Genomic DNA, 10,982 nt, shown 5'->3' with positions numbered 1-10,982 from the left:
TGCTGTAGTGTGGATTGTAGTGTGATAGTGGTTTCTATGTGGGACTCTGGTGTAGAGTGCGCTGTGACCATAGCCTATGTAAAGGGCTGTGGTGTGGACTGCAGTGTGACAGTGGTCTATATGTATGGCTGAGGCATGGATTTCCATGCAACTGTGGCCTGTATGCAGGGCTGTGGTTTAGACTGCAATGTAGCAGTGATATGGACTACCTTCTGACAGTGGTCTTTATTGGACTGTGGTACAGACTTCAGTGTGAAAGTGGTACATATGTCGAGATATGGTGTAGACTGATGTGAGAGAGTGGTTTATATTTAGAACTGTGGTACGGACTGCGATTTGACAGTAGTCCATGACTAGGGCTGTGGTGTAGAATCCAGTGTGACAGTAGTCTATATCCATGCCCGTGGTATGGACCACACTGCTGTGACAATGGTCTGTATGCTATGATGTGAATGGACATCATTGTGACATCATTGGCCCATATGTAGGGATGTGGTATGGACCACAAGTGTGAGAGTGGGTTTGTATGTCAGGCTATGATGTGGACTAGAGTGTGACAGTGGTCTATGTTGGGGCTGTGATGTGGATCACAGCGTGGCAGTGGTCTATATGTAGAGCTATGGTGTAGAACACAGTGTGACATCAGTTTAAATGCATAGCTGTGGTGTGAACTACAGTGTGATAGGGATCTATATGTAAGACTGTGGGGTGAACTTCAGCGTGATGCCACTGTCTACCTGTAGTGCTCTGGTTTGACCTGCAGTATGACATTCATCTAATATGTAGGGCTGAAGTACGCATGTACCACCAAAAGTGTATACGGTTAACCAGGAAAGGTCTTAGGGGTTGCTCTGTGTTCATATCATTGCTTCAGTTATGTGCAAGCACTTGAGTGAAAACATACAAATGAGCTGAATGTATCATGGAATGCACTAGCAATTAGGGTTGAAACTGTCCCCAAACTGTTTTTATGAATGGTGAACAGATTTTGATGTCTTAGCTCAAAGGACTGTGTTGACAAAGGGTGGACATAGATGAATGAGGCAGAATCAAGAGGCTGGGAATAGAGCCACATATTATTGTCCACTGATTTTCATTAATGTTGACAAAGCGATTCCATGTGGAGAATATTACTTTACACATTTGGGGGAAAATCAGTATCAACTTCTGCCTTATTCAGGGTACAAATAATAAGCCCAAATTAACTATTGACAGAAATGTAAAAGCAAAATTAAAGTCCTATAGAAGGAGCAAGAGCCTCTTCTCACTCTTTGGTAAGCTGGTATTAGAGGCTGGGATACTGGGATGAGTTGGGGGAAGGAAAGTTGGGGGAGACCTTTGTGATCCACTGGGGATATGGTCAGAGAGGAAATGGGGGGCTGCAGCAGGTTTTCTGCTACAGAGCTGGGGATGGGACTGGGAGATTGGCTCTGGAGGAACAGAAAGAGAGGAAACCTCGTTAGAATCACCGTCGTCTATTTTAGGAAGTTTCCACTGCACTAGGTTTCCATATCATCCTTTAAATGTCCCTCATTTCCCATGGTCTCTCCTGGCTTTCCCTCCCTTAACCCTATATCCCCACTCTCCACCCACATATCCCCTCCCCCCATCCTCTTGTTTCAATCCCCCCCACCATTCCACCTGTAAGAGCTATTAATTCTATTGTAGTTTATTATTATTATTATTATTATTATTATTATTATTATTATTATTATTTTAGTTTTTGAGGCAGGATTTCTCTGAGTAGCTCTGGCTGTCCCGGAACTCACTCTGTAGACCAGGCTGGCCTCAAACTCACAGAACTCCTCCTACCTCTGCCTCCCAAGTGCTGGGATTAAAAGTGTGTGCCACTGTCTCCTGGCAGTAAAATCTATTCTGTTTCCCCCTCCCAGGGAGATCCATGTATCCCACCCATTCCCTTTCTCTATACATAACCTCTCTCAGTCTGTGGATTGTAGGCTAGTTATCATTTATTTACTGTATGTGACTAATAATATTCACATGTAAGTGAGTAGATTTGGTAAGCATTTTTTTAAGGTAGGACAAAGTCACAAACTGAAAGAGAAAGCAGTGCTGAATAGGGAATAATAGCAACTATCAACTTCTGTTCTAAGATGTGAAAGATGCAAGTCACAACTTGGGGACAACTTTTTGAGCATGTATACTTGTAAAAGGAGTTGTATGCAAAACACACAAGGTTTATATAAAATTTAGTGATTTGAAGTAAGAAGGACATGGAACTAAAATAGGGGGCCAAGATTTTGCCAGCCACCTCATAAAAAGAGCTATATATTTAGTGAATATATAGAAAAGTAATTAGCCCAAGGGACTATGCAGATTTAAACCGCAGTAGATGTCTGCTGTTCAAGCAAAGGAAAGTTGGGGCTTGAAGAAATGGCTCAGTGGTTAAGACCACTGGCTCCTCTTGCAGTGGGCCCAGGTCCGATCCCCAGTATCTACACAGTGGCTCACATGAACTGTAATTAAAGTTACAGGGGACCTGATGCTCTTTTCTGGCCTCCATAGGCACCAGGCACACAGATGGTACAAGCAAACACTCATGCACACAAAATAAAATTTAAAATATAAGGTGGTTACAGTATAGGAGGATTTTAGGGATAGTCTATATTTTCATAGAAGTTGTTCCATAGTTAAAAGAATTGTCAGTAGTCATTGAATGGTATACTTAAGATGAAAGCATTTGGGTATATAGATTGGGTAAGTTATTCCTGTTTAAGATGGGTTTTAGAAACATGAAGCTTATCAATTATATATGGGAAAAGGAGTGTTTTCTCTTTCTTTTTGCTTTTGTTTTTGAGACAGGTGTCTTGTAGGCCAGGTTGAACTTGAACTTGCTCTGTAGTCAAGGATTCATCTCTTTACCTCCTACCACCTGTGGTTGCTGCTGAGGCAGGGACTCATGTAGCCCAGGCTGGTCTCAAAATCTCAATATAGCTAAGGATAATCTTTAATGTCAGATCTCCCCACCTGTACCTCCAAAGTGCTTGGATTACAGGTGTGCACCTCCTCCAGACTTGGTTTATGTTGTGGCTAAAATGGAACCCAGAGAAGGCACTATGCCAACTGAGCTACCCCTATAGACCACGTGTATGGTTTTCCTCAAGGTGTTAAGGTTATCTCAGTCTAGTCTTAAGTCTAGAGCTGGAAAAGCATCCAGAAGTAGGGCTTTGGTGGTTGGTCAAAAAGGAAGTGATGAAAGCTAAGTATAATATAGTCAAATTGGAGGATATGCTATGGTAAATGTTTTCTGACTTGAAATTCCTCAGACAATGGTACAGGCAATTTACAGAGAATTTGAGATGTCCATAAATGGAGTTTGTTATCAAAAAGGATGGATTGAATCTGGATGTAATACCAGTCAACACATTTGCTCCATCTGTTATCATGGGCAACTTGTGACAAACTACAGATTTTAGAGCTTTTTGCCTAATGATTTCAGATCTCAGGCAAGGATTTTTCTAAACAATTTTCTGGTGATTCTGATGAGCAGCCAGGCTTGGGAAACATTTTATGGATAATCACAGAGCGTTAAGAAACATTGCTGAGGTGAGGTAATAGAATGAGGGATGGAGAGATGGCTACACAAGATGCAGCCTATCCAATGAGACCAACCTATTTCTGAGTTAAACTTCACTAGTGGAGACTTTACAAAACTCTATGAAAAGAGACCAAGTCTCCTAGGTTGTATAGTTCTCTTACTTCATTGCTGGGATGCTCCTCAGATTACATCCACATCACATGAGATAGTGAGAGGTGACACCCTCTCAGGTGGGTTTAAGAAACGGTCACTATATTAAATCACCAATGCCCAGAGTCTCATCTGAGTTCATTTAAAACACAGAAGATCAGTGTGTCAAATACGTTTTCACTGACAAAAAAAAAAAAATCCAGATTAAAAAGTAAAAACACAGTGTTCATAGATCTGAAAAAAAATCTATTTTGAAAAAATTACATCATTAAAATTTATCAGGAACAATTATATGTTATCAAACACTCTGATAGGCTAAACACAAATCTAAGATCATGCCACATTTGAGATGAAAAAAAATCTGATAAGATCAACGTACTTGCTGACCCCAATCTTCATGGAAAGATAAATTAGGTAAGAGGCCAGTGGGCAGCTCTTGCTAACAGACACAACCTGCTTATAAACCTCAGTTGAGTAAAGGCAGCGCCAAACCCCTTGAATATAATTGACTTTCTATCATTGTGGCATGGAGGCTAAAATGTCCTTAACATCAGGAAATGTATTTTGAAGAAGACTAAACTATTTTATCTATAATTTAAGAACTCTCCCTCTCTGTACTTTATGCCTTAAATCTCAAACTCCAAAGTCTTAGAAGTTCTTTAAATGCTGAAATTTGGTTTTAAATATATTTCCATAAAATCACCAAGGCCTGGGACTACTTGTTAAAGGATTATGTCAGTGTTCATTTTGGCTTTTGCTCTGGAAAATAAAATGCTCAGTATCTTTGGAACAGGTAATATTCTGGGGCTCCAAAATACAGAGAAAAAGAAAGGCTGACCTGGGTGGGAAGTTTTTTTTTTTTTTTTAATAGTTGTCAATTTTGATTCCTGTATTGGCTATTGGCTTTCTCTAGTAAGACTATTGGGGCAGACAGTAGCCTCCACTTTACTCACTGAAGAGGAGACTGGCCTCCTGTCTTAGTTAGGCTTTTTATTGCTGTGAAGAGACACCATGACCACAGCAACTTTTACAAAGAAAACATTTATTTAGGTGGCATAAAGTTCAGAGGTTCAGTCCATTATCATCATGGTGGGACATGGCAGCAAGCAGGCAGACATGGTGCTGGTGAAGGAGCTAAGAATTCTACATCTTTGATCTACAGGCAACAAGAAGTAAGCTCAGACACTGGGTATGACTTGAGCAAATATGAGACCTCAAATCTCTCCCCCACAGTGACACACTTCCTTCAACAAGGCCATACCTATTCCAACAAAGCCACACTTCCTAATAGTACCACTCCCAATGATCTTATGGGGGGCAGTTACATTTAAATTACCACATTCCACTCTCTGGCCCCCATAAGCTTGTAACCACATCATAATGCAAAATGCATTTAGTCCAACTTCAAAATTTCCCATAGTCTATCACAGTCTCAAAAATAGTTTAAAGTCCAAAATTCAAAATCTCTTCTGAGAGTCATAAAATCTCTTAACTATAATCCCTTATAAAATCAAAATAAAAAAGCAGATAATATACTTCCAACATATAAAGGCATAGGATATATACATCACCATTCCAAAATGTAACGAAGGGAGCATAGTGAAGGAAATACTGGACCAAAGCAAGACCAAAAAGCAGCTGGACAAACTCCATACTCTGCATCTCTATGACTGATGTCAAAAAATTCTTCAGATCTCCAACTCCATTCAGCTTTTTGACTGCAGCATACTTCTTTCTTTTGTGTGGTTCCACTCCCTGTTAGCAGCTTTCCTTGACAGGTATCCCACAGCTTTGGCATCTCCAACATCTTGGGGTCTCCAAGGCAATCCAGGCTTCAACTGCATAGCCTCACATAATGGACTTCCTAGGCCTCCATTCAGGGACACCCCTGATACATACCTGGCCCTGGGGCCTTTCCTTGGTTGCAGAGGCAAATTCCATAGCCCCGTTCTTTAATCATTAACTCCAGAACCACATGGCTGAAGCTGCCAAGTTCTACTTCTTACAGGGGCTGGAACATGGCCCCCTCATTCAATTACATCTTCACCAATTTTATGTTTTCAGTGGTTTCCTTCACTGCCTGAGCTTGGCTGTCCCAAAACCAAAACCAGATCTGTAGACCAGGCTGACCTCAAATTCAGAGATCCACTAGTCTCTGCCTTCCAAGTATTGGGATTAAAGGAATGCACCACTCCACCCTACTTTAAGCTTTTTTTTAAAAATTCATTTCACAACTTGGAAAATTAGCTTAGTGAGATCTTGCCCTGAGGTCACAGCTCCCTTCATTCCATTTCTTAATCTGTTTATCTCCTTGAACAGAGAAATTAGCTCCATTCCACTTCCGGCTGCTCCTTTTCTCCTTAAATTGTACCTTTTGTATTTTTCCTTTCTCAGTTTGCTCTTTTTTATCATAAATCTGTAGAAGAGTGACTAGCAATAGCTATACAACCAAGTCAATACTAGACTGTTTTGAAATTTCCTCTGCCAAAAGAATTAATCCAAATCTCTTTACTTTAGCCTGAGGCAGACTCTTCAGACAAGGGCAAAAAGCAGCCACATTCTTCACCAACAAATCATAAGAATGGTCTCTAGGCAACACATTAATATTCTTCTCCTTCAAAACATCTTGGGCCAGGCCCTCATAGTTCAAATAACTCTCAGCATCACTGTCTTCCATGCTCCTACTAGTATATTAAATAGCACTTAAAGCATTCCAGTGCTTTCTTAATGCCAAGCTCCCAAAGTTCACATTACTCTTAACAAATCATGGTCAGGACTATCACAATAATACTCCAGTCCCTGGCACCAACTTCTGTCTTAGTTAAGGTTTTTATTGCTGTGAAGAGATATCATGACCATGGCAACTCTTATAAAGGAAAACATTTACTTGTTTCATTTCATTATCATCATGGTGGGACATAGTGGCATGCGGGCAGACATAGTGCTGGAGACGGAGCTGAGAATTCTACATCTTTGATATACAGGCAACAGGAAGTGAACTGAGACACTGGGCATAGCTTGAGCATATATGAGACCCTAAAGCTCACCTCTACAGTGACACATTTCCTCCAACAAGGCCATTGTTGTAGAATATTATTTTAAGATGTGTTACTTTTGTTTATGTTGCATTTGTTTAACTCTGTGAAGCTGTGTTACTGTGCCTGCCTAAAACACCTGATGGTCTAATAAAGAACTGAATGGCCAATAGCAAGGCCAGAGAAAGGATAGGCAGGGCTGGCAGGCAGAGAGAATATATAGAAGGAGAAATCTGGGAGTGAAAGAAAAGGGAAGAAAGGGAAGAAGCCAGAAAAGGAGGAGGACTCTAGGGGCCAGTCACTCAGCTACACAGCAAACCATTGAGTAAGAGTAAGATTTCAGAAGTAGGAAAAAGAAAAAACCCAGAGGCAAAAGGTAGACAGGATAATTTAAGCTAAGGAAAGCTGGCTAGCAACAAGCCAAGATAAAGGCCAGGCATTTACATGTAATAATAAGTCTCTCAGTGTGTGATTTAATTGGGAGCTAGGTGACACCCCCCCCCCAAGAGCAGGAACAAACAACAACAGGCCATACCTACTCCAACAAAGCCACACCTTCCAATAGTGCCACTCCCCATGAGCATATGGGGGTCAGTTACATCCAAGCTAGCACATCTCCTAATAGTGCTGACTGTCCTATTGCTGAGAAGCTTCAAGAAATCTAAGATGGTTCTTATAGGGAGCCTTTCTTTGAATGCCACCGTATGGCCTACATTTGTGAGGAACCACTGTGGTGACATTTTGAACAAATAAAATTTGCCTAAAAGATCAGAAAGGCAGAACAAGCCTCAGTCACCACCTCTTACCTCATTAACTCCTCAGGCTGAAGGGGCAGAGTTCCTGTTTCCTCCCACCTTATATTCTTTTCTCTGTCCACACATATCACTTTCTGTTTCAACCTATCTAGTGCTGGGATTAAAGGTGTGTGCCACCACTGCCTGGCCTTCATGTTTAATCTGGTGGCTTGTTCTGTCCTCTGATCTTCAGGCAGGTTTTATTTCTTAGATTACAAAGAATATATCACCACAAACCACAGTTCTAGTTGTTATCCCAGAAAGCGTTGCATTTTCTACATGCTCCTATTGCGTGGGCTTCCACTTTCCTGTTCCTTTCACTCTATTCCTCCCTCTCACCTGCAAGATCAGATTCTAACTCATCCTGACCAGGGTCCCTGTCATCTGCTGCTGCTCACTTTCTTCAGTCTTATGCCCCGTCACTGCTGGATTTCTCTTTGAGGCACCAACCACGCTGCCTAGGACTTGCCAAACTCAGCATGCTCTTTTCCAGTGGCATGTTCTCCTAAGTGGTCTGTCCTCTTCAGCTGTCACTTGCTCTGAAAGCTACTCTTAATCCAAGTAGAGAAGGAAGATGTCCCTTTTGCCATCTGAAGATACTTCTGTCTGAGGTAGATTTTGACATTGCTTTCATGATATTATACACTCTGACTTCACTATTCTCATGGCCTTGGTTATCATTGCATTAAGCACACAGTAGATGTGTAATAGATGTCTGGATTCATCTCTTACACCAAATATTAGAACAGACCTGAATGCACAGGTCTTCTGGTAATTCCAACATGTCCTGCTGTGCTGGTTAATTTTATATTAACTAGACATAGTCTAGAGTCACCTGAGAGGAAGGAACCCCAACTGAGAATATGCCTTTCTAAGATTGGGCTGTAGGCGAGCCTGTAGAGCTTTTTCTTAGTGATTGATGTAGGACAGACAGAACATTGAGGGTGGAATCATCTCTGGGCTGGTGGTCCTGGGTTTTATGAGAAAGCAAGCCGAGTAAGCAGCACCCCTCCATGGCCTCTACATCAGCCCTTATCTCCAGGTTCTGGCCCTGTTTGAGTTTCTCTCTTGACTTCCTTTAGTGATGGATTATGAATGTGGACCCATAAGCCAAACAAACCCTTCTCTCCCTAACTTACTTTTGGTCATGATGTATAATCATAGCAGTAGTAACCCAAACTAGAACAGCATAGTGGAGTATTCCTGTGACAGACTTGGCCATGGGAGGACTGTGGGAAGACTTTGGACCTTGGGTCTAGCTCAGTAGGCTGTTTTGTAGGAGCTTGAAAGATACGAATGTTGAGAGCAGTGCAGAGGATAGAGGCTTGTCTTGTGAAGTTTCAGAGGGAAGCAAAGACTCTACATTTGAGTTAAGAATCTGTGATACCTGGTCAGTTAGGGCTGAAGAATCTACTGTGTTTAACAAGAGACCAGGACCAATGAAGAACCTTTGCTTTATTGAGACAATTAATGCTGGTCAGCTGCAGCTAAGAAATTAGTGGCAATTAAGAAGAGACCAGCATCTCTGAGGTGAAATCTTCTGGGAGTGTTTCCTCAGAGTCAGCACACAGAGCATATTCCAGAGATGGTCAAGGTTGTACCCTGCTCTGGCAGCTGAATGTGGTCACATGTAAGAATCTCCCAGGTAGTGCTGGTTTTGAAGGCATTAAGGGGTCATGGAGAGCAGCTGAGACTTAGCACTGTGAGAAGCCAGGAGAGGCCATTGGTGAAGGTGCAGCCTTAATAGCAGCTGCAGGCCAGGATTAAAAGGGCCATGCAGAGAAGCTGTGGCTTGGCACCACAAAGAGAGCCCAGGAAAAGTGAATGGCGAAAGTGTAGCTCAGTTGCATGCAGCAAGAGACCCCAGTGTTTTGGAGATGCCAGTACCGTGGATGGTCATGAGCAGCAGCTGCAGTGTTGGAGTGAGGCCTGCCTGAATTTAGAGGATAAACTGTGTGTGCTGTAGAAGGTGGAGCTGGAAGGAAGAAAGAAAGAAAATTTTGAAAATGCACAGAAACATGCACAAATAGACTGTCTGTGTACCGAAGCCCTACAAATATTTTCCATACTTGAAGATGAACCCTCTATACCTATCAAAAACATATCACAATATACTCTTAAGTAGAACTCCAGAACTGAGGTAGCCTCTGACTCTAGTTTTAGAATTTCTCTTTCAAGTTCACCTTGGCTATTGTGTCGATACTGCCAAGCAAACGTCTATTTCAGCACATCTGCTGTGAGGGCAGCAGGGTCAGTAGCATCCACTGGCTTAGGCTTTTTGTCTTCCTCTGATCTCTTGACTGACCATAGCTTTACACTGTTCATATCTCAAGGATATTTGGCATGTCAGGCTTCTTTGGGAGGCTCTTAGCCAAAGTCTTTCCAGCACTGAGTTTTTGCTCTCTTCTCTCTTTAAAATCAGATCAAAACAGACATACTTTGGTGGAGCTGCAATGGAGGGGGATGGGAGGGAGGTGGTGATGTGAGAGACAGAGGTGGAAGAATCTAAGTGACCTGCGCTGGGCCTTGGTTGCTCCTGCCGGGTTGCAACCTTGGCAATCTGAGGTCTAAGGGCAGCAAGCTCATTCTGTAGTGTGGAGATCTTCTGCAAAGCCTCCTCAATGGCCAGGGTCATCTTTGGAGGAGGCTCATCTTGAGGCAAGTTTGGGAAGGAAATGTGCCTGCTTGGGAGCTTCTCAAAGCAAGGAAGGCCGTCCTCAAGGGTAGGCTCAGACCTGACCTCTGGTCTGAGTCTATTGAACATGCTCTTCTTTCTGTGACTGCCCATCTAACATTAGCAAAAGATGCCACCACATTCTCTGCTGGGTGGATGAGACTCTATTCTGTTACATGGCTGGTAGGCTAAAACAACTCTTGAATACTGAGTTAGAAATAATTTGGTACCAGTTTTCCTTATCATACTTTGAGATGAAGAGGTGAACCGTATGGTTTTCCAGAGCAAAGTACTGACTGCATGCTGACCCCAACTCGCTGAAATAACTACTATCCTCATCAGGTATTTAATTCAGCCCAGCATTTTGAGTCTTCCCAACTTGTGTTTCAAGTACTCCAGGCATTCATAGAAGCACATAGTCCATAGAGCCTACTCTGCTGCCATAATGTTCCTATTAATATGAGATCTTGGGGATGAATAATAAAGGAAAGTATTGCTTAAGTGATATATTCCTTTGTCAAGTTGACAAGAGGTCAGTCGTGCTGGCTAGTTTTATGTCATCTTGACACAAGCTAAGGTCATGGCAGAGGAGGGAGCATCAATTGAGAAAATGATCTAGTTATATGCAGGCCTGTAGGGCATTTCTTAATTAGTGATTCTAAGCCATGGAAGGCAAGCCAGTAAGCAGCACCCCTCCATGGCCTCTGCATCAGTTTCTGTCTCCAGGTCCCAGCCCTGCTTGAGTTCCTGGCAGGACTTCTGTCAGTGAT

The 10,982-nt window shown here is 42.3% G+C and overlaps 1 pseudogene; it reads right to left on the bottom strand.

Moving 5' to 3' along the window:
- Positions 1–225: 225 nt before the first annotated feature.
- On the bottom strand, positions 226–10,575 carry LOC114698515 (annotated as a pseudogene).
- Between the last annotated feature and the right edge of the window lie 407 nt (positions 10,576–10,982).

This window comes from Peromyscus leucopus, chromosome 16_21, assembly GCF_004664715.2.
Source record: "Peromyscus leucopus breed LL Stock chromosome 16_21, UCI_PerLeu_2.1, whole genome shotgun sequence".
In the NCBI taxonomy this organism is placed as follows: Eukaryota; Metazoa; Chordata; class Mammalia; order Rodentia; family Cricetidae; genus Peromyscus; species Peromyscus leucopus.
This window is presented reverse-complemented; position numbering and strand designations above follow the sequence as displayed.